The sequence below is a fragment of the Vulpes vulpes genome, chromosome 7 (genome assembly GCF_048418805.1).
Source record: "Vulpes vulpes isolate BD-2025 chromosome 7, VulVul3, whole genome shotgun sequence".
NCBI lineage: Eukaryota > Metazoa > Chordata > Mammalia > Carnivora > Canidae > Vulpes > Vulpes vulpes.
The window spans coordinates 26,492,955-26,520,685 of record NC_132786.1 but is presented as its reverse complement, the minus strand read 5'-3'; the positions used below and the strand labels follow the sequence as shown (position 1 = coordinate 26,520,685).

General features: G+C 37.5%; 1 long non-coding RNA gene across 1 annotated transcript in view; it reads left to right on the top strand.

Moving 5' to 3' along the window:
- Positions 1-27,731, top strand: part of LOC112916173 (uncharacterized) — an 89,114-nt gene that overhangs the window by 21,914 nt on the left and 39,469 nt on the right. The window lies entirely within an intron of this gene.

Below are 27,731 nucleotides of genomic sequence, written 5' to 3'. Positions count from 1 at the left end.
CTGAAAATGCATTGAGCCTGAACACTGAGGCAGTCAGTCTCCTTGGGAACCTTCCATCTGATACTTGATGAAACAACAGCCAGCCTTTCTGTTAAAACTGGTCACCTTGTAAAACCCTCTAGTTCCCACCTTTCCTCCACTTCTCCCACTTGACACCCTCTTCTACATCCTTCCAGAGGGAGTCAGAGGTCAGCCTCTCTGTGAGGCCTTCTGTCTCCCTTGGTCATTTCAGTCCACCATTCCTGGCCATATATGTTGCAAATATGTCTCTCCCTTATACGTTAAGTTCCCTGAGCACATGAACTGAGTCCTTCAAAGTAGAATTCATTCATTAATGAAAGAAGATTACTAGACAAGTAAGATTTTCCTTATGTGCAGGTAATATGGGTGGAAATTTACATAGTATGTGTGAAATAAACATAACCCCATCACCCCCTACCTCTCAGTATCTCATTTATCAGCCAAACAGGTATTTAATTTTATCAATAATTTATTCGATTTAAACATTATCCATGTCCTTTTTGAAAATATAAGCATTCCTTAGGAAGGATGAGACCACCTCCTTGGAGTAAGTGTGATTACCAAATCCTTTTTTATCAGGAAGAATGTAAGGGTTCAGGACAGCTCAGTGACAATGCCTTGGGAGTGAAGGATTTTTTTTTAAAATAAATTAATTTTTTATTGGTGTTCAATTTACCAACACAAGGAATAACACCCAGTGCTCATCCCGTCAAGTGTCCCCCGTCACCCATTCACCCCCACCCCCCGCCCTCCTCCCCTTCCACCACCCCTAGTTCGTTTCCCAGTGTTAGGAGTCTTTATGTTCTGTCTCCCTTTCTGATATTTCCCACACATTTCTTCTCTGTGAAGGATTTGAAGGACAAGTGTCACCTCAGAATTTTGAAGAGGACCAGCCCTGGGCAAAGGGATATCCTATAGTGGAGGACATGTTTTGGTACAAGGGAGCATTATAGCTGGATTTTGAACAGGCAGAATGTCCAAGTTGGAAGAGAATCCGAGCCTTCATTTCATAGAAGTAGTAGCTGAGGCCCAGGGAGAGGAAAAATTCTGTCCAAGTCAGCAAGAGGACCTCACAATCCACCTGCAAATTATCTTCAGTACTGATATAAGCAATGTCCTTGTGCAGTTGCCCTTGGTGGCATTGGCGAGGCAACATTCTCAATGCCAGAGATTTGTTCCACCTTCTATCAGCTGGTCATCTGAATTCTCCAGGACTCTTTTCTTGAAACCTAGGGATTATATTTTTAACATGAATCTGCATTTTTTAAAAGATTGTGTTTATTTATTCATGAGAGACACACAAGAGAGGCAGAGGGAGAAGCAGGCTCTTTGTGGGGAGTCCGATGTGGGATCACAGGATCCCAGGACCCTGGGATCATGACATGAGCCAAAGGCAAATGCTCAATCACTGAGCTACCTTGGTGCCCCTGAATCTGCATTTTTAACAAGTGCCTTCAGATGAATCCAATGCATAGCACGTTTGAGAACTATTTGTCTATGTTATTAGGAATGTTCATATAGCTAATCATAGCGGGTTTTTTTGTTTGTTTTTTATTTTTTGGTTTTGTGTGTCTGTGTATGTGTGCTTAAAAGAGTCTTAGACATAGCATGAATGCCTTTATTTTTTCTTTTTAGTTACAGATAAGTTACACATTACTAACCACAGTCTACTTTCATGAAAAGTTCACTTTAATGATTAAGAAGTCAAAGAAAAAAATAAGCTTACTAATGCCACATTTTCGTGTTTCCTTGGCTCCTTCGTTTCCCAAAAGTAGAAAACCAGACCCAAGAACTTAGTGACTCTTCTCAAAATCACACAGGTAGTTTGTGACAAAGCTGTGCCCAGGAATCAAAGCCCTCTTTTATCACTACCCCAAACATACAGGACTATTTAAGCTTAAAGAAAAGTCTCATGAGAAGAGACCACACTTTCATAGTGGTTAGTACTAGAGACTAAGATTCCCGATGTGAAATGAAATAACACAAACAAGTACATTTCAGAATTTTTGTACTTGTTTGTGTTATTTGAATCTATTCCAGTTATAAGCAACACAAAAGACTAAATTACCTGAAAATCCTCCTACTTCAAACACCAGACAATGCTGTAATGCATATTGCAAATAGCCCTTCCAACACAGAGCTGAGCTTGCAGGAAAGAAAGAAAAGTGCTCATGTGCTGAAAATCAGGGTGGCTTTGCCTGATGCCACAGCTACTCTGGGAGCATCAGCCTGAGACAGAGGAAGAAGCTTCTGCTCACAGCATGCAGAGGTATGAGTGAGCTCCTCACATAGGCCAGGCCTGGGTGGGCTGACCTCACACAGGAAAAGAAGAAGGAAATGTTACTGTTTCTGCCAAAACTCAGAGTAGGAAAAGTCTCACTGAGAAGTTGCAACTTGTGATTTATTCAAGTAGAAATTGTATTTTATTCAGTTAAATTAGAAATTGATAACACAAATATGAAGGGAAAAAGAGAGAAGATGCAAGTATACAAAATACATAATGAAGTAACTATAGACACTTCAAAAATTTAAGGTTGTTATGAATGAATATATACTAATGAATTTGAAAACCAACCTGAATGTAAAATGTAACATGTAAAAACTGTAAAAATTGACACAAAGAGAAATTTAAAAGTTAAATAGACCAGAACTTCTAGAAAGGATGGTGGTGTAAGAGAATCCTAACTCACTTCATCCCATAAATACAGCTAGATAACACTCACATCAGTGTAAATAACTCAGAAAATGATGAGAAGATTGACAGAATTGATTCTCTCCAGCTAAATGTAGAGAAGAGGCCACATAAAAAAGATAGAAAGAACAGAGATGTTGTCAGGAACCAAACTGAGCTGGGAGAGAGACAGTCCATGGGAGGGAGGATACCATAAGCATGGAAAAGTAGGGTGAACAGGCCTCATCCCAGTCACCCCAGATATGGGAAAATCTGCTTTGGGAAGATGAATTCCCCACAAAATTTGACTGGTTCTTTGAAAAGATCAACATTGAGAAGCTTATAGTTAGACTTATTGGAAAGAGAGAAAGAAAGGAAAAAAGAGAGAAGCAAGAATTCAAATAAGCAAAATCAGAAATGAAAGAAGAGAAAAACCAAGAAACACCACAGAAATACAAAGGGTTCTTATAATAGAGAGTATTATGAAAGATTATATGCCAACAAATTGAACAACCTAGAAGAAATGAATACATTTCTAGAAACAAAAAACCTCCCAAAACTGAATTGAGAAGAAATATAAAATTTGAACAGACTAGCAATGAAATGGAATCATTAATCAAATAACTCCCAACAAACCAAAGTCCAGCACCAGAAGGCTTCACAGATTAATTCTACCATTTTAAGAAGAGTTAATACTTATTCTTATACCATTCCAAAAAAACCTAGTGAGGAAGGAAAGCTTCCAAACTCATTTTATGAGGCTAACTTTACTCTGGTACCAAAACCAGATAAAAAAATACCCCCCAAAATGAGAACTACAGGCCAACTTGTCCAATGAACATGATGAAAATATCCTCAAAAAATAGGAAGCTAAATCCCACAATGCGTTTAAAAAATCATTTACCACTATCAAGTAGTATTTATTCCTATAATGCTAATGTGGTTCAATATTCACAAATCAATCAATGTGATACATCTAATCAACAAGACAAGATAAAAACCATATGATCATTTTAATAGATTCAAAAAAGCATCTGACAAAGCACAACATCCATTTATGATAAAAACCCTCAACCAAGTAGGTTTAGAGGGAGCATACATACCTCCACATAATAAAGGCCATTTATGACAAACCCACAGGTAACATCATACCTAATGGTGAGAAACAGGTTTTCCCTTAGGATCAGGAATAAGCCCAGGATATCTACTCTCATCACTTCTATTCAACATAATACTGGAAGTCCTAGCCATAGCAATCAGACAAGAAAAGGAAGTAAAATGCACCCAAATTGGTAAGGAAGAAGCAAAACTTTCACTATTTGCAGATGACATGATACTATATATAGAAAACCCTAAAGATTCCACCAAAATACTACTAGAACTGATGAATGAATTCAGTAAAGGCACAAGATACAAAAAAGTAATATAAAGAAATCCATTGCATATCTATACACTAACAATGAAGTAGCAGAAAGAGAAATTAACAGAACAGTCCCATTTACAATTGCACCAAAAATAATAAAATACAGAGTAATAAACTTAACCAAGGAGAGGAAAGACTCTAAAAACTATAAAACACTGATGAAAGAAATTGAAGATAACACAAACAAGTGAGAAGACACTTCATGCTCATGGATTGGGAGAACAAATACTGCTAAAATGTCCATACTATCCAAAACAATCTACAGCTTCAATGCAATCCCTATCAAAACCGCAGTAATACTTTTCACAGAAGTAAAATATATTTTCCTAAAATTTGCAGAGAACCACAAAAGATCCTGAATAGCAAAGCAGTCTTGAAAAAGAAACACAAAATGAGATATCACAATCCCAGATTTCAAGATATACTACAAAGCTGTGGTAATCAAAACAGTATGGCATTGTCTCAAAAATAGACACATAGGTCAATGGAACAGAAATAAACCCATGATTATGTAGTTACCTAATCTACAACACAGGAGTCAAGAATATGCAATGGGATAAAGACGGTGTCTTCAACAAATGGTGTTGGGAATTCTGGATGTCTACATTCAAAGGAATGAAATTGGACTACATTCTTATACCGTACAAAATATTAACTCAAAATGGATTAAAGATCTAAGTATGAGACCTAAAGTCATAAAAATCCTAGAAGAGAGCACTGGCAATGATTTCTCTGACATCAGTCACGGCAAACTTTTTCTAAATATGTCTCCTGAGGCAAGGTAATAAAAGCAAAAATAAACTATTGTAACTACATTAAAATAAAAAGCCTCTGTACAACAAAGGGAATAACGAACAAAACAAAAAGATAACAGTGAATGGGAGAAGATATTTGCAAATGTTATATCTGATAATAGGTTAGTGTCCAAAATATATAAACAACTTCTACAACTCAACACCAAGGAACACCAGATAATCCAATTTTAAAGTGGGCAAAAAAAAATGAACAGACATTTCTTCAAAGAAGACATCCAGATGGGTAACAGACACATGAAAAGATGCTCAACATCACTAATCATCAGGGAAATGCAAATCAGGCTCAATCCCAGGAGCCTAGGATCATGACCTGAGCTGAAAGCAGATGCTACAATGAGCTATCACCTCACTTCTGTCAGAAGGGCTAAAATAAAAAACACAAGAAACAACAAGTTTTGGCAAGGATGTGGAGAAAAAGGACCCCTTATGCATTGTTAATGAGAAGGCAAACTGTAAAGCCACTATGAAAATAGTACAGAGCTTCCCACCAAAATTAAAAATAGGATTATCATTTGATCCAGTAATTCCACTACTGCATATTTAACCAAAAGTATGAAAATAGTAATTCATAAATACATATGTACACTTGTGTTTATTTAAGCATTATTTAAAATAGCCAAATTATGCAAACAGCCCATGTGTCCATCAATGCACCCATAATGGAATATTATTCAGCTGTAAAAAAGCATGAAATCTTGCCATTTAAGGCAACATAGATGAACCTAGAGGATATAATGCTAAGTGAAATAAGTCAGTCAGAAAAAAAGAAATACCATGTGATTTCACTCTTATGTAGAATTTCAGAAACCGAATATATGAACAATGAAAAAAATGAGACAAATCTAAAAACAGATTCTTAAATATAGAGAACAAACTGGTGGTTCCTAGAGAGAAGGTGGGTGGGGGGATGGGTGCAATGTGTGAAGAGGATTAAGGATGTACATATTATGATGAGCTGAGTAATGTATAGAACTGTTGAATCAGTATATTGTGTACTTGAAGCTAATACAACACTGTACATTAATTATACTGGAATTAAAAAAAATAAGTAGACCAAGAAGTACACAAGATTTTAAAATGGAATTAAAATACAGTTTCTCTCAAAGCATAACATACACTCACTGTGGTATGCAGCCTCTTACATATCTCTCAACAATCTCTTGTCTCCTGGGATTCACGCTCCTGTGTAATTAATTCTCTGCCCCTGAGTATGGGCTGGATTTTGTAGTTGTCTTCTAGCAAAGTGTTTGGATATCACTTCTGTGTTTAGGTTGCGAAAGACTGTGACTTCCATTTTGCTTTCTCACTCTCTTTGTATCTCTCTGAGCCCTCTCTCTGGGTGAAATATGATGGCATGCTGTAAGTAGTCTTATGGAGAGTCTCATAGGTGAGGAACTTATATCTTCAGCCAACAATCAGTGAGGAGCTATGGCTTGTGTACAGCCAGCTGATTGAGGTTGAAGTGGATTTCTGGGGCCAAGAGCAAAGTGAATGAACTTGGAAGCAGATTCTCCCTCAGGAGAGTCCTGACTGATGTGCTGACTGCCATCTTATGAGAAACCCTGAATCAGAGGCACCCAGCTAAGCCTTGCCCACAAAAAGTGTGACATAATAGATGTGTATCTTATGTCTCTAAGATCTAGGGTTGCTACATGGTACAGGCTTTGAATCAGGTGACTTATATTCAAATCTTGGCTCTGCTCCTTTATTATAACTTTAATTATTTGTTTATTTTAAAATATGATTATTTACTCATTAATTTGAGAGAGAGAGCACAAGTAGGGGGAGCAGCAGAGGGAGAGGGAGAAACAGGCTCCCCACTGAGCAGGGAGCCCGATGTAGGGCTCAATCCCAGGAGCCTAGGATCATGACCTGAGCTGAAAGTAGATGCTTAACCAACTGAGCCACCCAGGCATCCCTTGCTTGTTTATTTTATTTTATTTTTTGCCTCACCTTGCAAGTCTCCTGCAGTGAGGGAAGAAGACATTTGGTTTGAGGAAATGCTGAGGAGCCACAATATGAAAAATAAATATTACTATTTCTATTAACTACGACTAAGAATAATTCTGTATCTTTATTTTAAATATTACATCACTTATTTCATTTTCTTGTCTTATCACATTAGCTAGAACTAACAAATAATGTTTAATAACTCTTGTGAGAGAAGACATTATTCTTTGATTCAGAGCATACTTACTGAATGTCAGCAATGTACTAGGAATCATCAGTGAACCATATAGGAAAAAAATCCCTACCATCATGAAAAGTATGGCCTACGGCCTTCTCAAGGACTGAGGGGGTTATAAAGAAAATAGATGAGTAAATTATATATATTTGTCTGTTAAAAGAAGAGTAGATTATAGAAAATAATAAAAGAAGAGTGCTAAAAGTGGGATGGAAGGTATGCAATTCTAAGTAGGATGGTCAGTGTTGGCTTTGCTGAGAATGTGACATTTGAGCAGACCAGAAGAAGATGAGGGGTGTGCCAGGGGAATATCTGGAGCAAGAGCATTCTAGACAGGAAAAAAGAATAAATTTAAAGACTTTGAGGCAGGAGTATGTTTAAATGGACTGCAAGAAGGCCAGTGTGGTTGGAACTTTTCTCCATTATATAATGGAGAAAGTGGTAGAAGATACCGTCAGAGAGTTAAGAGGTTCAGTACATGGAGGACCAGATCCTACACATGCAGAAGTACATAGGCCATAGTAAGAATATGATTTTTACTCTGACTGAAATGTGTAGCCATTGAAGTTTCTTGACTTACGTCACTGAAAGGGACTTACACCCCTTACGTTGTATGGGTCACTTTGACAGTTATATTGAGACTAGATTCTAAGAGGAGGGAAAAAAGTGGAAGCAAGGAGTTCAATTTGGAGGCTCTTGCAGACATCGAAGCCCACTATGTTGATGGCTTGTACCTGAGCCAGGGTAACAGTAGTGTGAGTATCAAAAGTAGTCAGATTCTAATGATGGCAGAGGGGCAAGATTTGCAGACAACTTGTGAGGCTTTGGGAGAAAAGGAGGAATTAACGTTGAACCTGAGGCTTTTGGTGAAAGCAACTGGATAGGTGGAGTTGCCATTAACTGAGATGAGAAAGATTATGGGGAGAGAGGTTGGGGGGAAAAGAAAAAGATCAGGAATCTAGTTTTGGACATGTTACATTTGACACATGTCTATATCAGGGATCCAAGTAGAGATGGCCATAGGCAGTTGGACATAGTTTGGGATTAAGGGTTGACATCTAGGCTAGAGATAGAAATTGAACAATAAATAATGGTGATATTGAAAAGCTATGAGACCTACCGTGAATATCGGGTAAACCTATAGAGAAAATAGAATGGAGATTAAGAGCTGAACCCAAATCTGAGCCCAGATCCCAAAGTTTAGAATGTCAAGGAGAAATAAAAGCCAGCAAGGAAGACTGAGAATGAAAAGCCAATGAGTTCACAAGAAAAGTAGGAAGACAGCACTTGTTGGAAAAAAGTGGAGAAAGTATTTCCTCATTTTAAGAACAATAGCTTTTACATTTCACCCCAAGTACAATGCTTTCTCTTGGTTTTTGATAGTTCATACAACTTTTATTTTTCTCTTGTTCATATTTTACTTATAATTTTTGTTTGAAATAGCCACTGAAATTTATTGAATATTTTCCTAGAATATGTTGACATAGGGCCTTTATTGGGTAATTGGTTGATGAAATTTCATGTTGATAATTTCCTCATATGAACATTTTGAAATAAACTTTTCCTGGTCATAATTTTAAAATAATTTTAATATGCCATTATATTTATTTGTCTACTATTTTATTTATAATTTTTCATCTATTCTTAAGACAACAAGTCATAGAGTTTTTTTGTATTTTATCAGATTTTGGTAATAATTGTTACCTTTTAAAATAAATTCGGAGCCTTTTTTTTAATGTACTGAAATAGTTTAAACAATGTTGGGATTAGTATTGCAAAACCAATTGAATCAGGTGACTCTAATTTTGAGTGGGGGGATTTATTTAAGTTTCCTATATGTTCTCCAGTCAATTTTATTGCTTCTTATGTTTCCATAAAATTTTCCATTTCTTCTAGGTTGTTATTTATATTACCATTGAACAGTATACAATAATTTCTCATAATTTTTCTAATCTTCTTTGTGTCTATGGGTATATTATTTCTCTTTCCTGGTGTTGATGTGTTTGTATTTGCCTTTTCTTTTTTTCATCTATCAGGCTTTATGGAAGTTATCTATTTATACAAATAATGGAGAATTTGATTCTATTGTACTTCTGTGATTTTTAAAAAATTTTAATCATTTAAAATTTTTATCTTTCTAATGTATTAATGTTTATTTTATCTTTCTACTGTATTAATGTTTATTTTCAGGTCTTTTTATCAATTTTCTCAAAGGGCATACTTAATGAACTTATCTTTTATTTATTTTATTTAACTTCAAGCTAGTTAACATATAATATAGTATTGGTTTCAGGAGTAGAATTTAGTGATTCATCACTTACTTATAATATCCAGTGCTCATCCCAACAAGTGCCCTCTTTAATACCCATCACCCATTTAGCCCATCCCCCCAACCCACCTCCCCTCTAGCAATCCTTGGTTTGTTCTCTTAATTATAGAATCTCTTATGGTTTGCCTCCCTCTCTGTTTTTATCTTATTTTATTTTTCCTTCCCTTCCTCTATGTTCATTTGTTTGGTTTTTAAATTCCATGAAAGACTGAAGTCATATGGTATTTGTCTTTCTCTGACTAACTTAACCTTAGCATAATACTCTCTAGATCCATCCATCTTGCAAATGGAAAGATTTCAATATTTTGATAGCTGAGTAATATTCTGATATATACATATATATACATATATACACACATATATACATATACATACATATATATGTATATATATATATATACACACACACACACCACATCTTCTTCATCCACTCATCAGTCTATGGACATTTGGGATCTTTCCATAATTTGAGTATTGTTGATAGTGTTGCTGTAAACATTGGCATGCACGTGCCCCTTCAAATAAGCATTTTTGTATCTTTTGGATAAATATCTAGTACTGCAGTTGCTGGATAATAGGGTAGCTCTATTTTTAATTTTTGAGGAAATCTGTAATGTTTTCCAGAGTGGCTGCACCAGTTTGCATTCCCACTAACAGTGCTAGAGGATTCTCCTTTCTCCTCCACATTCTTGGCAACATCTGTTGTTTCCTGGCTTGTTAATTTTAGCCATTCGGACAGGTGTCTCATTGTTGTTTTGATTTGTATTTTCCTGATGCTGAGTGATATTGAGCATTTGTTCATGTGTCTGTTGGCCATTTGTATGTCTTCTTTGGTGAAATATCTGTTCACATCTTCTGTGCATTCCTTGACTGGATTATTTATTTTGGGGGTGATGATTCTGATGAGTTCTTCATAAATTCTGGATACTAGCCCTTATCCTATATGTCATTTGCAAATATCTTCTCCCATTCCACAGACTGCCTTTTAGTCTTGTTGATTGTTTCCTTCACTGTGCAAAAGCTTTTTATCTTGAGAAGGTCCCAATAGTTCATTTTTGCTTTGTTTCCCTTGCGTTCAGAGGTGTGTCTAGTAAGAAGGTACTGTGACTGAGGTCAGAGAGGTTGCTCTCTATTTTCTCCTCTAGGATTTTGATGATTTCTTGTCTTACATTTAGGTCTTTCATGCATTTTTATTTTTGTGTATGGTGTAAGAAAGTGGTCCAGTTTCATTTTTTTGTATGTTGCTGTCCAGTATTCCCAATACCATTTGTTGAAAAGATTGTCTTTTTACCATTGGATACTCTTTCCTGCTTTGTCAAAGATTAATTAGCCATATAGTTGCAGGTTCATTTTGGGTTTCTATTCTATTCTATTGATCTATATATGTACTTTTATGCCAATACCATAAGGTCTTGATCATTGCAGCTTTGTAATGTAACTTGAAGTCTGAAATTGTAATGTCTCCAGCTTTGCTTTTCTTTTTCAAGATTGCTTTGGTTATTTGGGGTCTTTGTGGTTCCATACAAATTTTGGTGCAATTGTAAATAGGATTGATTCTTTAGTGTCTCTTTCTGCTGCTTGAGTATTGATGTATAAAAATGGAACAGGTTTCTGTGTGTTGGTTTTGTATGCTGGGACTCCATTGAATTGTTTACCAGTTCAGTCTTGTTGGAGTCTTTTGGGTTGTTTTGTTGTTGTTAAATTTTAAATAAATTAACATTAATTATTATTAGTTTCAGAGGTAGAGTTTAGTAAGTTATCAGCTGCATATAACACCCAGTGCTCATTACATCAAGTGCCCTCTCTTTCAAGTTTTCTATATACAATTTCATGTCATCTGTAAATAGGAAAAGTTTGACTTCCTCCTTGCTGATTTGGGTGCCTTTAATTGTTGTTGTCTGATTGTGGAGGCTAGGACTTCCAGTACTATGTTAAACAACAATGGTGAGAGTGACATCTCTGTCTTGTTCCTGACTGTAGGAAAAGCTCTCAGTTTTTTTCCCATTGAACATGATGTTAGCTGTATGGCCTTTAATTATATTGGGGTATGTTCCCTCAAACTCTACTTTGTTGAGAGTTTTTATTTTTTTATCATGCTTTGTCAAATGCCTTTTCTGTTTCTTTTGAAAAGATCATAGGTTCTTATCTTTTTTCTTTTTTATAAATGTGATATGTCAAGTTGGTTGATTTGTGAATATTGAACCACCTTTGCAACCAAGGAATAAATCCCACTTGATCATGGTGAATTATTCTCTTAATGTACTATTGGATTTGATTTGCTAGTGTTTTGTTGAGAATTTTTGCATCCATGTTTATCAGGGATATTAGCCTGTAATTCTCTTTTAGAGTGAAGTCTATCTGGTTTTGGTATCAGGGTAATGTTAGTCCTATATAATGAATTTGGAAGTTTTTCTTCCATTTATATTTTTGGGATAGTTTGAGAAGAATTGATATTAAGTTGTCTTTAAATGTTTGGTAGAATTCTTCTGTGAACCCATCTGGCTCTGGACTTTTGTTTGTTGGGAGATTTTCATTACTGATTCAGTTTCTTTGCTGGTTATTGGTCTGTTCAAGTTTCAGTTTTGGTAGTTTATATGCATTTATCCATTTCTTCCAGGTTGTCCAATTTGTTGACATATAGTTTTTCATAATATTCTCTGTATTTCTGTGGTGGTTGTTATTTCTCCTCTCTCATTTGTGATTTTATTTATTTGGTTCCTTTCTTCTCTCTTTTTTTGATAAGTCTGGCTAGAGGTTTATCAATTTTATTTTATTTTTTCATAGAATCAGCTCCTGGTTTCATTGATCTGTTCTATTGTTTTCTTAGTTTCTATGTAATTTATTTCTGCTCTAATCTTTATTATTTCCCTCCCGCTGGATTTAGGCTTCATTTTTTGTTCTTTTTTAGCTTCTTTAGTTGTAAGTTTAAGCTGTTCATTTGAGATTTTTCTTGCCTCTTGAGGTAAGCCTGTATTACTGTATTCTTCCCTCATAATAACTTTTGCTGCATCCCAAAGATTTTAAATTGCTGTGTTTTCTTTTTTTTTAATTTTTTAAAAATATTTTATTTATTCATGAGACACAGAGAGAGAGGCAGAGACACAGGCAGAGGGAGAAGTAGGCTCCCTGCAGCGAGCCTGATGAAGGATCATACCCTGAGCCAAAGGCAGACACTCAACTACCCAGCCACCCAGGTGCCTCAAATTGCTGTGTTTTCATTTTCATTTGTTCCCATGTATTTTTTTAATTTCTTCTTTTATTTCCTGGTTGACTCATTTTCTTGTGATTGACTTCACTTTTCATAATATTGTGACCAGACAAATGCATGGTACAACCTCAGTATTTTTGTACTTGTTTAGGCCTGATTTGTGACCCAGTATGTGATCTACTCTAGAGATTGTCACATGTGCATTTGAAAAGGATGTGTACTTTGCTGCCCTAGGATGAAATGTTCTGAATGTATCTGTTATGTCCAGGTCCAATGTTTCATTTAAAGTTTTGTTGATTTCCTGCTCAGATGATCTATTCATTAATGTAACTGGGGTGATAAAGTCCTCTACTATTATTGTATTGTTTTCAGTGAGTTCCTTTATGCTTGCTATTGATTGTTTTATGTATTTGGGTGTTCCCATGTTGGGGGCATAAATATTTACAATTGTTGGATCGTTTTGTTGGATAATCCCCTTTATTAAGATATAGTGCCCTTCTATATCTCTTATTGTAGTCTTCAGTTTGAAACCTAGTTTGTTGGGGCACCTGGGTGGCTCAGGCAGTTAAGCACCTGCCTTTGACTCAGGTCATGATCTCAGGGTCCTGGGATGGAGCCCCATGTTGGGCTCCCCACTCAGCAGGGAGTCTGTTTCTCCCTCTTCCTCTCCCTCTGTCCTTAACCTTATTGTACTTTCTCTCTCAAATAAATAAATAAAATCTTAAAAAATCTATTTTGTCTAAAATAAGTATTGCTACTCAGGCTTTCTTTTGATGTCTATTTGTAAGACGAATATTTTTCCATCCCCTGACTTTCAATGTACATGTGTTCTCAGATTAAAATGAGTCTCTTGTAGGCAGCATATAGATGGGTATTTTTTAAATCCATTCTGATACCTTAAGTCTTTTGATTGGAGTATTTATTCCATTTGCCTTCAGAGTAATTTTTGATAGATATATGTTTATTGTCATTTTATTACTTGTTTTGTTATTGTTTCTGGAAATATCCTCGGTCCTTTCTTGTCTTTGTCACGTTGTTCTTTCTTTTCCACTCAAAGAGTCCCCTTTACTATTTCTCATAGGGCTTGTTTAGTGATCACAAACTCATTTACTTTTTGTTTGTCTGGGAAACTCTATCTCTCCTTCTATTCTGAATGATAGTCTTGCTGGATAGAGGATTCTTGGCTGTAGATTTTTCCCATTCAGCGTGTTGAATATATCATACAACTGCCTTTTGGCTTGCCAAATTTCTATTGAGAGATCTGTAGCTAGCCTTATGGGTCTTCCCTTGTAAGTTAGGGACTTCCTTTGTCTTGCTGCTTTTAGGATTTTTTTATTGCTATATTTGCAAATTTAATTATAATATGTCCTGGTGCTGGCCAACTTTTGTTGATTTTAATGGGAGTTTTCTATGCCTCCTGGAGTGGGATATCTGTTTCCTTCCCTACATTAGGGAAGTTTTCTACTATTATTTCCTCAAATAAATTCTCTGCCCCCCATTTCTCTCTTCCGAGACTCTTAATATAAATGCTATTATTTGTTGGAGACCCTGAGTTCCTTAAATCTATTCTTGTGATCCATAATTCTTCTTTCTTTTCTTTTTTTTTTAAGATTTTATTTATTCATGAGAGACACAGAGAGAGGGGCAGAGACAGGACAGAGGGAGAAGCAGGCTCCCTGTGGAGAGCCTGATATAGAACCTGGTCCCAGGACCCTAGGATCATGACCTGAGCCCAAGGCAGACACTCAACCACTGAGCCACACAGGTGCCCCCATAATTCTTCTTTCTTTCTTTTGTTCAACTTCATTATTTTCCATTATCCTATCTTCTGTATCATTTACCCATTTGTCCCCTGAATTCATTATATCCAGTCTATTTCAAATCTTGATTATTGTGTTTTTCATTTATGACTGTTTTTAAACTCTTTTATCTTTGCGGTAAGGGCCTTCCTAAAATCTTTCATCTTTTCTTTCTTCCAAATTTTTATTTAAATTTTAGTTAGTTAGCATATAGTGTAATACCGGTTTCAGGAGTAGAATTCAGTGATTCATAACTAAGATATAACACCCAGTGCTCATCTCAACAAATCCCACCCCTCCACCTCCCTCCATCAACCCTCAGTTTGTTCTCTGTTGTGAAGAGTCTCTTATGATTTGTCTCCCCCTCTCTCCTTCTTTTTTTTCCCTCTTCCCACACATTCATCTGCTTTGTTTCCTAAATTCCATGTATGAGTGAAATCATACAGTATTTGTCTTTCCTGACTGTAAAGTCTTCTATTCTTTTTTTAAGCCCAGAAAGTATCCTTATGACTGTTGTTTTACATTCTCCATCAGGTATATTACTTATATCTGTTTCGATAAGATCTCTGACTGTGACCTTATCTTGTTGTTTCATTTGGGATGAATTCCTCTGTTTTGGCATTTTGTCTAAGTCTCTGTCTTCTCTGTCTTAGAAAAGCCTGTTATGTTTCATGCTCCTGAGAGTAACGGCTTTATGAAGAAGAGGTCGTGTAGTGACTAGTGACTGGCATTGAGGGAGTGTCTCTGGTGTGTGCTGTGTGTACTTGGTTGCTGTGTTTTGCCTGCTCTAAACTTCAGGCCAGTCAACTGCAGGGGCTGTCCTTACCTTCAGTGGGCAGTCTTTGGACCTTGGCCAGAGTGTGGCTCGTTTTAAGTAGGTGTGCTCTGTTCTGCTTGTTAATGAAACTTGATTCTACTTTCACTAGAACTGAAGGCTTGCAGAAATCTCTGGTCAGAAGATGTGGTGTGGGAAGGAATTTCTGCTGGTCTTCTGGGAGAAGGGACCCATTGTGCTAGGACTGAGGCACACTTGCTTGAGAAGGGCAGTACCAGCAGAGCAAAGGGGGCACCTGTGGGGACGGGACTTGGTGTAAGCAGGTTAGGCAGCCAGTGTCAGTGCTGTGCTGTTTACTGCAGGTGGTACTGTGTTTATGCTGAGGTGTCGGGGAGGGACATGGTGCCAGCCAGCACCTTTATCTCTGGAGAGGGGTCTCTGTGCTTGTTTCTTTCAGGGAAGCACTCCCAGAAGTGTGAATAATTTCCCTCTGTGCATCCCAGGTGTTTTTCAGATCGCTGTTTTCATGCCTGCTTTCTCACCCAAAACAGCTCAGTGCCCTCTGGACTCTCTCCCAGCCAAGCCAGCTAAGTTTTAAAACTCTAAATTTAAAGAACATGATGTGGATGGGGGCCTGAACTGGTCTTCTGGGGGAGAGTCTCGCCATGCTGGGACTGCTGCAGGTTTGACTGACGAGGGCAATTGTGCCAGAATGCAGCGGCATGGGATTTGGGGCAAAGCAGGTTAAATAAAGAATGTCCAATTGTACTGTTGCCTGCAGGTGTATCTGCACCTATGCTGAGGAATGCAGGAGTGAAATTGTACCCACCGGCTTATGAGTCCCCAGAGAGGTGTTTCTGTGAATACCATCTCTCATAGATGCCCTCCAAGAAGGGTAAATAATTTTCCCCTGTGAGCCTTAGGCCTTTCTCAGATTGTGCCATCTGCACCTTTGTTGTTTGCCTGTTTTCTTTCCAAGACTAGGGCTGAGGCCTTATTTCTCTATTCTAGCCAAGCCTGCCAATTTTAAAAACTCCAGTCTTCAAGCTTTGCTGGTTGCAAAGACTCATGAAAATCAGCCTCTCTCATTTTCCCAGCCAATGACTTTGGGGAAGTGCTCTCCTTGTGCATTCTTCTGTGTTCTCTTGCCCTTCCCCATAGCCATCACTCTCTCCCCTCTGCTGTTCTCGTGATCCATTTACCTCCAAATCCTGTCCCCACATTTTGTACTTTCCTTGATGTAGCTTCTTCTCTCCCTCTAGTTGAAATCTCCTCAGGGAGATTTCACTACCAAAGAGCTACCTGAGAAAGAAACAAAGAAAGCAATCCTGTTACCATAGCATAAAAAACTATAAAATATGTCTCTCTGGGGTGTTACCTGCATGGGGTTCCCTGTCTCCCCCAATCATGTCTGTTTCAGCTCCAACTGTTCTGTCTGGGCACACCCTGTGCAGAGCACCCTGGGACTACACCGCCCATAACCACTCAGCTCCAGCCCTCCTTCTAGGATGCCCCTAGCACAGAGTTTCACAGGACTCTTTGCCCCATGCCTGCTTCACCTCCAACCATTTGCCAGGTTGTGCACTGCACTACATAGAGGGCATCAGGACACCCCCCCCCCCACACACACACACACTCCCCGTGTGTGCACTTACTTCTGCTCCAATCATCCTGCCAGGGTGACTTCGGCACACCAGATGACCACCAACTCATGCCTGGTACAGCTCCAGCTAATCAGTCAAAGCTGTCAGGCACATGCAATCTACATGGAATATTTCTACAGAGGATCACCCCTTCAAGATTGGGAGAGGTTGCTGTTTTGCCTAATTTGTGGAAACAAGCAGAGAGTAAACCAAGAGAGGATACGGAGGATATGCTCCAAATGAAAGAACATGATAAATCTTCATAAAGGAACTACTCAAAATGTAGATAAACAATCTATTTGATAAAGAGGTCAAAATAATAGTCGTAAAGATGCTCAGCAGACTTCAGAGGAGTGGATGAACTCAACAAGAACATCAACAAAGAGATAGAAAATATTAAAAAGAACCAATCAGAGTTGAAGAATAAAATAACTGAAATTAAAAATATAGTAGGAGGAATTAACAGCAGATTTGAGGATTTCTGAATGGATCAATGACCTAAAAGATAGGGTAATGGATAGCACCTAAGCTGAACAGCAAAAAGAAAAAGAATTTTTTAAAAAGGGTAGGTTAAGGGACCCCTAGAACAACATCAAGTATACTAACATTCACAATGTAAGGATTCTAGGAGGTGGAGAGAGAGGAGGCAGAGGCAACTTGCTTGAAAAAAATAATAGCTAAAATATTCTTAACCTGACGGAGAAAACAGACATTTGGATCCAGGAAACATGGAAAGCACCAAACAAGTTGAGCCCAAGGAAATCCACACCACCACACATAATAATTAAAATGTCAAAGATTACAGATAAAGAGAGAATCTTAAAAGCAGAAAGAGAAAAACAATTAGTTACATACAAGGGACGTCTCATAAGATGATCAGCTGATATTTCAGCACAAATTTTGCAAGCCAGAAGGTATGTTCAAAATGTTGAAAGAAAAAACTTACAACCAAGAATATCATCATCATCATTCAGAATTGAAGGGCAGATAAAGAGATTTCCAGACAAAAAGTTAAAGGTGTTCATCACCACTAAGCAAGACTTACAAAAAATGTTAAAGGGAATTTTTATTTTTATTTTTATTTTTATTTTATTTATTTACTTATTTATTTTAAAAAATATTTTATTTTATTTATTTATGAGAGACAGAGAGAGAGAGAGACAGACAGACAGACAGAGACACAGGCAGAGGGAGAGGCAGACTCCATGCAGGGAGCCTGCTGTGGGACTTGATCCCGGTACCCCAGGATCATGACCTGAGCCAAAGGCAGACGCTCAACCGCTGAGCCACCCAGGGATCCCCATTAAAGGGAGTTTTTAAATCAGAAAAGAAAAGGCCAAAACTAGAAGTAAGTAAATATTGAAAGGAAAACAATTCACTGATAAAAGCAAATATACAATAAAGGTGGTAGATCAGTACTTATAAAGCTAGTAAAAAGATTAAAAAACAAAAGTTAGCAAATCGATTATATCTAAACTATTATTTAAAGGATTCACAAAATAAAAAGGTGTAAAATATAGCATCATATACATTAAATGTGGCATTGGGAGTAAAAATGTAGTGTTTTTGAAATATTTTTCTGAGCACTTGAGTGACCATTAGCTTAATATAGACTGTTATATACTTTTAGCACACCAAAAACCTATAAAACAGATAGAGAAAAGAATCCAGGCATAATAATAAAGGAAGTCATCAATCACAAGAGAAGAGTGCAAGAAAAGAAGAAAGGAATAGAGAATTACAAAAACAACCAGAAAACAGCAAAATGGAAAGTATATAATCATGAAAAATTAGTTTAAATGTAAATGGTCTAAATGCTCTAATAAAAAAAATAGGGTAATGGAATGGATTAAAAAAACAAAAAACAAAAAACAAAATGGCCTACTTATACACTACCTAGAATAAACTTACACAAGACCTAAAGCAAATATAGACCAAAAGTGAAGGGGTGGAAAAAGATATTCCATGCAAATGGAAATGAAGAAAGACTGGGGTAGCAATATGTATGTCAGGCAAAATAGACTTTAAAACAAATGCTGCAAAAAAGAGACAAAGAAGGTATTACATAAAGATAAAGGGATCAACCTAACAGGATTGGGTACAATTATAAATATCTATGCACCCAACATAGAAGCACCTAAATACAGAAAGCAAATATTAACAGAATGAAATTGACACTAATACTAATAGTAAGGGACTTTGACTCCATTTGCATAAATAGCTAGATCATCCAGACAAAAAAATTAATAAGAAAAGACTGGCTTTGAATGACATGTTAGAACAAATAGATTTATCAGATTTATACAGAAAATACCATCCCAAAACAGCAAAATACACATTGTTTTGAAATACACATGGAATATTCTTCAGGATAGATGACATGTTAGGCCAGAAAACAAATGTTGAAAAATTTAAAAAGACCAGAATCATATCAAGCATCTTTTCTGACCACAATGGTATATACTAAAAAGTCAATTACAAGAATAAAACTGGATGTTGGCCATTTGTATGTCTTCTTTGGAGGAATGACTGTACATGTTTTCTGCCCATTTCTCAGTTGGATTATATGTTCTTTGGGTGTTGAGTTTGATAAGTTCCTTTTAGATTTTTGATACTAGCTCTTTATCTGATAAGATATTTGCAAAAAGGGACACCTGGGTGGCTCAGTGGTTCAGCGTCTGCTTTCAGCTCAGGTCATGATCCCAGGGTTCTGGAATTGAGCCCCACATCAGGTTCCCTGCTAGGAGCCTGCTTCTCCCTCTGCCTATGTCTCTGCCTCTGTCTCTTATGAGCAAATAAATAAAATCTTTTTTAAAAAGACATTTACAAATATATTCTGCCATTCTGTAGGTCGCCTTTTAGTTTTGCTGTTTCCTTTGCTGGGCAAAGGCTTTTTATCTTGAAGAAGTCCCAATAGTTCATTTTTGCTTTTATTTCCCTTTCCTTTGAGATATGTCTAACAAGATGTTGCTGTGGCCCAGGTCAAAGAAGTTGCTGCCTGTGTTCTCCTCTAGGATTTGGATAGATTCCTATTTCACATTTAAGTCTTTCATCCATTTTGTGTGTGTGTATGTGTGTGTGTGTGTGTGTGTGTGTGTGTATGTGGTATAAGAAAGTGGTCCAGTTTCATTCCTCTGCACATAACTGTCCAATTTTCCCAACACCACTTGAAGAGACTATCATCTTTCCAGTGAATAGTCTTTCCTGCTTTGTAGAATATTAGTTGACCATAGAGTTGAGGGTCGATTTCTAAATTTTGTCTTCTGTTCCATTGATCTATGTGTTTTTGGGTCAGTACCACATTGTCTTGATGATCACAGCTTTGTAGTATGACTTGAAATTCAGCATTGTGATGCCTCCATCTTTGATTTTCTTTTTCAACATTCCTCTGGCTGTTCAGAGTCTTTTCTGGTTCCATACAAAGTTTAAGATTGTTTGTCGAAGGAGGGTGGGGGAAAAGATGATTAGCTAAAGAAAAGAAAGGACAGTTTTGGGCCAGAACATTTTCTTCAGGTGGGGGGGGGGGAGAAGGGGTCTACCGGGTTTTCCTCATGAATATTACCTCACTATTACTAATCAGAAAATTTCAGATTATAGAGTTTTAGGGATTGAATTTAGAGAGGCATGGTAGGGATGGATTTTGGAAGGCTTTAAAAGCCAAGTCACATTTACATTGAATATCATGGGAAATAAGATCCACTGAAAAATAGTTAGGGAAAAGCAGTTTATTAAGGAAGATTAATCTAATAATGGAATGAATATCTGATCATATATGGGGTGGGATAAGGTCACTAGGTGATTGAGCCATATCCCTCTTTGTCAAAGGCCCCATAAGTAATCCCTCCATGTTTCTGAGGTTCACTTTTCTATTGTGCTAAACTTATTCACAAGTACTTGGCTATAGTGAACTAAAAGTGATGCAAATTTTTTTTTAATTTTTAAAAAGATTTTATTAATTTATTTGAGACAGAGAGAGAAAGCACAAGCAGGGGAGAAGGGGTGGGGAGGATAGAGGGAGAAGCAGACTCCCCAACAAGCAGGGAGCCCAATGCAGGCTCAATCTCAGGCCCCTGGGATCATGACCTGAGTTCAAGGCAGACACTTAACCAACTGGGCCACCCAGGTGACCCAAAAGTGATACAAATTCTTTTGCCAGCAGCAGTCAACAGAGCTTGCCCCAGCATTAGAGGACATAAGCTAGGGGCAAGGAAGCATTACCAGGGGTATGAACAAAGGCACATACACAAGTCCTTTCCCTCAACAGAACTGTGTGCCTGTGAAATAAATCAGATTGAAATCATCTCCTATGACTTCATAGGACACAAAAGGACACATAAAAAGGCTAAACATCAACCAGTGCTAACAGAGGATGGAAGAAGAGGACAGTCCCATCCTCTCTGTGACCGTGAAGACTGTAACCATGTGGACATGAACCAAAGCCTTCTTTTAGCACCAGGTGTGATTCTTCTGCCCTGGAACTGGTTCTTTTGACTTATTAGCAGGCTGCTGGGGATTTGATTCCCACACCTGGAAGGTGAGAAGAGAGTGTGGGTAGATAAGCCAAAGTGTTATGGATTTAGCAGGTTAACTTCCCTGGTCTAGAGGGCTGCTGATGGACAGGAGTTCTCCCTTCTGGTGGTAGACTCCAGACTTTAGAGAAAGAAATGAAGAAGTGAGAGTCAGAATGAGAAGCCCCCCACCCCCCAGTCCTATTAGCAACCTCTGACACAAGAACAAATATTTAAGAAGTATGATTACTACTAATATCACCTTTTTATTCTTTTTCAGAATGTAAACAGCCCTAATGTTTTATGAAGTTTTCTAAACGTTTATTTCATAAGTCAATCATTTCATTCATTCATTTTGTAATTCATTTCATTCTTTTTTTTTTTTTTAAAGATTTTATTTATTTATTTTTGAAAGACACAGGGAGAGAGGCAGAGGCACAGGCAGAGGGAGAAGCAGGCTCCATGCAGGGAGCCGGACGCGGGACTTGATCCTAGGTCTCCAGGATCAGGCTCTGGGCTGAAGAGGTGCTAAACCACTGAGCCACCCGGGCTGCCCTCATTTCATCCTTAATGCAGAAAAACTGTAGCGAATATGTTATATAGAAACCAGAAACCAATAATGACGACTTTTGGCTTTAACTCTTCCACACATTATAGCGTACTCCATTACATGGTATCTGGAGGTTAGCCATTCTCCAAAACTTTCAAATATAAGCTCCATTACCACATTGATTTTTTTAAAAATTTACTGATTATTCTAAACATATTAATCACAAAACCCAGCAAATGAAAAAATTTTAGATCCCTTGGTTCTATATGGAGGCATTCAAATAATCCAGAAAAGAAATGTTTCCATCTTTCTGGGGAAAATACATGAAGGAAACCTCATTTAAAATGGAGTTTGGGTAGTCCAGAAGGGGGAGCCCTCACAAACCACTCATGGTGGGTGAGGGAACCAGGAGGAAGAAGGACGACAAGAATCACTTCAACAAAGGGAGGGCACCTTTCACATGAAATTTATCTTTTGCCTTTTAGGAAGGAAGCCCTCTCCCCTGCCTCAGCAACAATGCGTTAGCCACTGTTTGCAGCAGATGAGAAACCCCCCAACCTCAAGCTCCTATTCTCCAATACACTTTTGTTCAGAACAACTTTCCCCAATTGCCTTTTTTTAAGATCTTTTTTAATATTTTAATTCTAGTATAGCTAATGTGCAGTGTTATATTAGTGCCAGGTGTACAGTATAGTGATTCAGCAACTCCATACATTACTCAGTGCTCTGATAACTGTACATTTAATCCCCTTTATCTATTTCACCCTTCCCCCTAACTCACCCAATTGCTTTTTAAAATGTGACAAAAGTTGACCTTCTCTTCAGACTTGCCTGTGGTTCGTCATAGCTTACTTGTCCAGAATTGCAATTCCTCTGCTAGTCCCAAATAAACTCAGTTTTTTAACTTAAAAAAGGGTCCTTTTTCTTTTTAAAGAAACTGTGTACATGTCCATAAGTTAAAATCAAAGTGCACAGTTTCTTAGGACCCTTTGGGTTTGGTTCTATTACTAGATTTGCTTAGATGGTTCTTGTGCTTATGTGTCCAAGAATACAAATCACAGCCATCATGATGAGTGGTTAATCTAACCTTTTTAGGGAATAGCAATATCTGTTAGTTAAATTCTGGGTTTTACAAAGTCAGAAGTAGACTAAGTTTATTTTAGATTGGGCCCCCTGAATTCTCATAGGATTCTTTGGCACAAGTGAGGTCATCATCTGTGGATTCAGAAGTGCTGTGGGTTCTTTGATATGTAAAGCTTTTATTAACCTATGTGCTCTGCAAAGTTTACTTTTTACAAAAGTTGCCTGAAGACAAGAAGCACTTCTCTGTTTCTTGTAACACTTTAAAATACTTAGAACAGTGCTGTCCGCATTGTGATTTTCAGCAAATTCTTGATTTATTGAAAAAATCTACATAGAGAAGAAGGCAAATGCACTAATAAGGCCAAATTCCTTGACTCATTGTATATGGGTAATATGCCTTAGCTTTCCATGTCATTTCAAATTTGGCATGCAGAAAAGCCAAACAGAAATGAAAAAAGGGATAGATTTAATTGTTCTCTAATAGTAGATAATTGAGTGTGAAGTTTCTAGGGTTTGGTGACAAACCAGAACCTGACACTCTCCAGTTATTTTTTTTTAAGATTTTATTTACTTATTCATGAGAGACAAAGAGAGAGAGAAAGAGGGGCAGAGACACGGGCAGAGAGAGAAGCAGGCTCCATGCAGAGAGCCCAACGTGGGACTCGATCCCGGGTCTCCAGGATCAGGCCCTGGGCTGAATGCGGCGCTAAACCGCTGAGCCACCCGGGCTGCCCCACTCTCTCCACTTATAATCTCAAAGCTAATGGAGGCAAAGATGTCTAAAGTAAAAAGTGAAGCATATTTCATTTTACATAGGTAAAAAGTCAGTTGTTTGCCTTACTTTTCCCCTTGGTGATTTTCTTAATGCTCTACTTCATTTTCCTTACAGAGTTTCGTCACATTTCAAATATACTACAAGGGCCAGCTACAGTGGTAACTTGAGTCAGATGACAAATAGAGAAAATATTGCTGGTATTTTTAGTTTTTCTACTTTTCTTTAGTAACTGTAAAGAGCAACTGTGCATAAAGAACGAATTACTTCAAAGGCCATGACATTGGATTACTGCTGTCTCTATTCTTCGAAAGCACTCATGTTGCCTGTGTTCTTAAAATAATACATATTACTTATCTATGGTAAATTACCAAAAAAAATCAATACACTTTCAAAGAAGGTACATGGCTTTTTTTTTGTTTTGTTTCAAATTTTTATTTTAATTCCAGTTAGTTAACATATAGTATAATGTTAGTTTCAGGGGTAGAATTTAGCAATTCATCACTTACATGTAGCACCCAGGGCTCAATACAAGTGACCTCCTTAATGCCCATCACCCATTAGCCCATCCCCCACTCTCCTCCCCTCCAGCGACTATCAATTTGTTCCCGAGAGTTAAGAGTCTCTATGGCTTGCCTCCCTCTCTCTTTTTCCCCCTTTCTTACCCTATGTTCATCTGTTTTGTTTCTTAAATTCCACATATAAGTGAGAGCATATGAGCATATTTGTCTTTCTCTGGCTGACTTATTTCACCTAGTATAATACACTCTAGCTTCATCCACATTGTTGCAAATGGCAAGATTTCATTCTTTTTGATGGCTGAGTAATATTCCACTCTGTGTGTGTGTGTGTGTGTGTGTGTGTGTGTGTGTGTGTGGTGTGTATACCACAACTTCTTTATCCATTCATCAGTTGATGGACATTTAGGCTCTTTCCATAATTTGGCTATTGCTAATAATGCTGCTATAAACATTGGGGTGCATGTGCCTCTTTGAATCAGTATTTCTGTATCCTTTGGGTGAATATCCAGTAGTTTGATTGCTGGACTGTAGGGTAGATCTATTTTTAACTTTTTGAGGAACCTCCACACTGTTTTCCAGAGTGCCTGCACCAGTTTGCATTCTCATCAACCAGGGTACATGGCCTTTTGAATGTTTTTATTTTGTATAATATAGACAATTGATTTTATTTATAACATATATTAATAATTCATAATTTTGCTCTTGGAAGTCTACTAAAAAATCAAAGGAAATACAATAAACTATTTTTTGAGTCTGTTTTAGTTGTAAATAACTGTCACATTAACTCTCTAAAAATATAACTGTCTAAAATATTCACCTCTCAACAGCTTAAAATGTAGCATTAAGGATAGCTCAAATAACATGTTTATTATAAAAACAAAATTTTCAAAAAAGGATAAAATAAAGTACTTATTTATTATGTTAACCTCTAAAATAAAACTGCCAGTTATTTTAACGGCAAAAAATAGGCTTTTTTTGGAATAGTAGAGAATTATAATCCACGACAAGCAGGCTACAGCAAAAATTACAGGCAAATCCACTGAACAAAGGAGAGGAACCCTCTTTTATAGAGGAAAGGGGGAAGTTGGAAGGCATGTTGTAGGCAAAGAGTCCATTGGAGTAAACGGGGGGTTGGGAGTGTGGTAGCTTCTCACTGGCTGAGTTGTGACTCTCTCAGTGGATGGGCTCTCAGCACGGGGAGGAGGTAAACCTTTCCTCCTGCAAGGATGATAAAGTTTCAGGGTCCATCTTTTCCTGTTGGATTTGCAATTGATGACAAGTGGTAGTACATGATAGCTCTTCCTGCCAAAACTCCTGACTCCATTTTAGTGAGGTTTCTCTTTATTAGTTTTCACAGCTTACACAAATTCTCTGAAAGGTTTCCTTTCCTTATACTAGATGACTGATAAAGAAGGTGAGTTGGATGGAAGGATTATACACATCTATCATTCTATCCTGATCTTCAGTTCTATCTGGGTACAAAATGGTTCTTTGCTTTTTACTTTTAATTCTGACTCTTGAACTTTGTTAGTAAATTTATTCCTTTCCTTCAATGAAAGTCTTTTAATAAGCTCCACACAGCCATTTGAAATTGTAATTAAGAATTGCACTACCTTGGGATGCCTGAGTGGTTCAGTGGATGAGCATCTGCCTTCAGCTCAGGGCATGATCCCAGGGTCCTGGGATTCAGTCCCGCATCAGGCTCCTGGCAGGGAGTCTGCTTCTCCCTCTGCCTATGTCTTTGCCTCTCTCTGTGTGTCTCTCATGAATAAATAAATAAATAAAATAAAATAAAAGAATTGCAGTACATTAGCATCTGTACTCCTTCAAAAATGCACCATAACTATGTGTCTGGACCAAGATTTGTGCAGTTGGACACTTGTCTCCCATATTGCATAATATAAAATTGTAGGATAAATGTGCCCCTGATAATTAGGCAAAAGATATTATTACTGAAGAGTCTCTGAGATATATTTATTTTGCCATGAAGCTTCCTGGCATTAATTTCATTAAAAAGTTACATCAGGGCAGCCCAGGTGGCTCAGCGGTTTAGCACCACCTTCAGCCCAGGGCCTGATCCTGGAGACCCAGGATCCAGTCCCACGTCGGGCTTCCTGCATGGAGCCTGCTTCTCCCTCTGTGTCTCTGCCTCTCTCTCTCTATGTCTCTCATGAATACATAAATAAAATCTTTTTTTAAAAAAAGTTACATCAGAGAAGTATTAAATATCATTGTATAATAGGTATGAGGAGGATCATGTAGTGCAATGCTTCTTTCACTATCAAAATTAAAAAGGATTTCACCAACAAAAATAAGACTAAAAGGGATTATGAACTCATTAATTTTGTAATTGAAATGAACAAGACATATTCCCATTCCCAAGAAGGGGAGAAGAAAAGGTGATTCCATAGCCTTTTTTCTTGTGCGCAAGGAAAGCAAAACCTGAAGATTGGGTACAGCTATGAGAGGAGAGCCCTAGATAGCACATGCTCCTCAGAAGTCTCCACCTGTGGCTACAATATTGACCATCCATTAAAATTGGAGGAATTTGGAGATGCTGTTATAAACATTGCTACTCCTTCTTGACAACTTTAACAATTTTTGTGAGATTGTCATTTATAAGAATGATATTGGGAGCTCTTTACCTATTCCTGTTAATACCATTGCAAATTTAGCATCAGCTCTCTTTAGCACTGGGTCACGCATCACGTCTACCATGGTCAGGAATTATTGCAATTTGCCCCTGTCTTAAAACATTACTCTCAGTTATACCTTTTACTGGATTGTACTTGTCAGTAGGACTAGATGCTGCAAGTACACGAAGTTTTGGCCAAATCCTATCTATGAACTGTTTCTGTCTCTCTATTTCTATTACTTATTTCTCTTACATTTCTATTATATACAATCTGTACCCTCTGAACATAGATAGTCTTCAGGGGCCTGTATGATGCTACATCTTAGGGCAATTGAACTTTCAGTACAAAGGTTATCATGATAATCATACACATAGTGATTCCACCATTCTGACATTTAAAATCCTATCTGGCACCTCAAGTACTGTGAGTTGACTTGTGTTTCCCAAAAAGATAGATTCAGTTTTAACCCTTGGGACATGTTAACATGACCTTATTTGGAAGTAGGTTCTTTGTAGATATAATTGAGATGAGATCATATTGCTTAATAGTGGGCCTTAATTCAATGACTGGTGTCCTTGTTACAAGAAGAGCATTTGGACACACACATAGAGGGAAGATGGCCATGTGAAGACAGAGGCAGGGAGTGGAGTGATGTGGTGGCAAGCCAGGGAACACCAACAATTACTATCAGAAGCAAGGAAGGATTCTTCCCTGGAGCTTTAGAGGGATCATGGCCTTGTCAACACCTTGATCTTGATCTAGCCTCCAGAACTATGAGAGAAAAAATTTGTT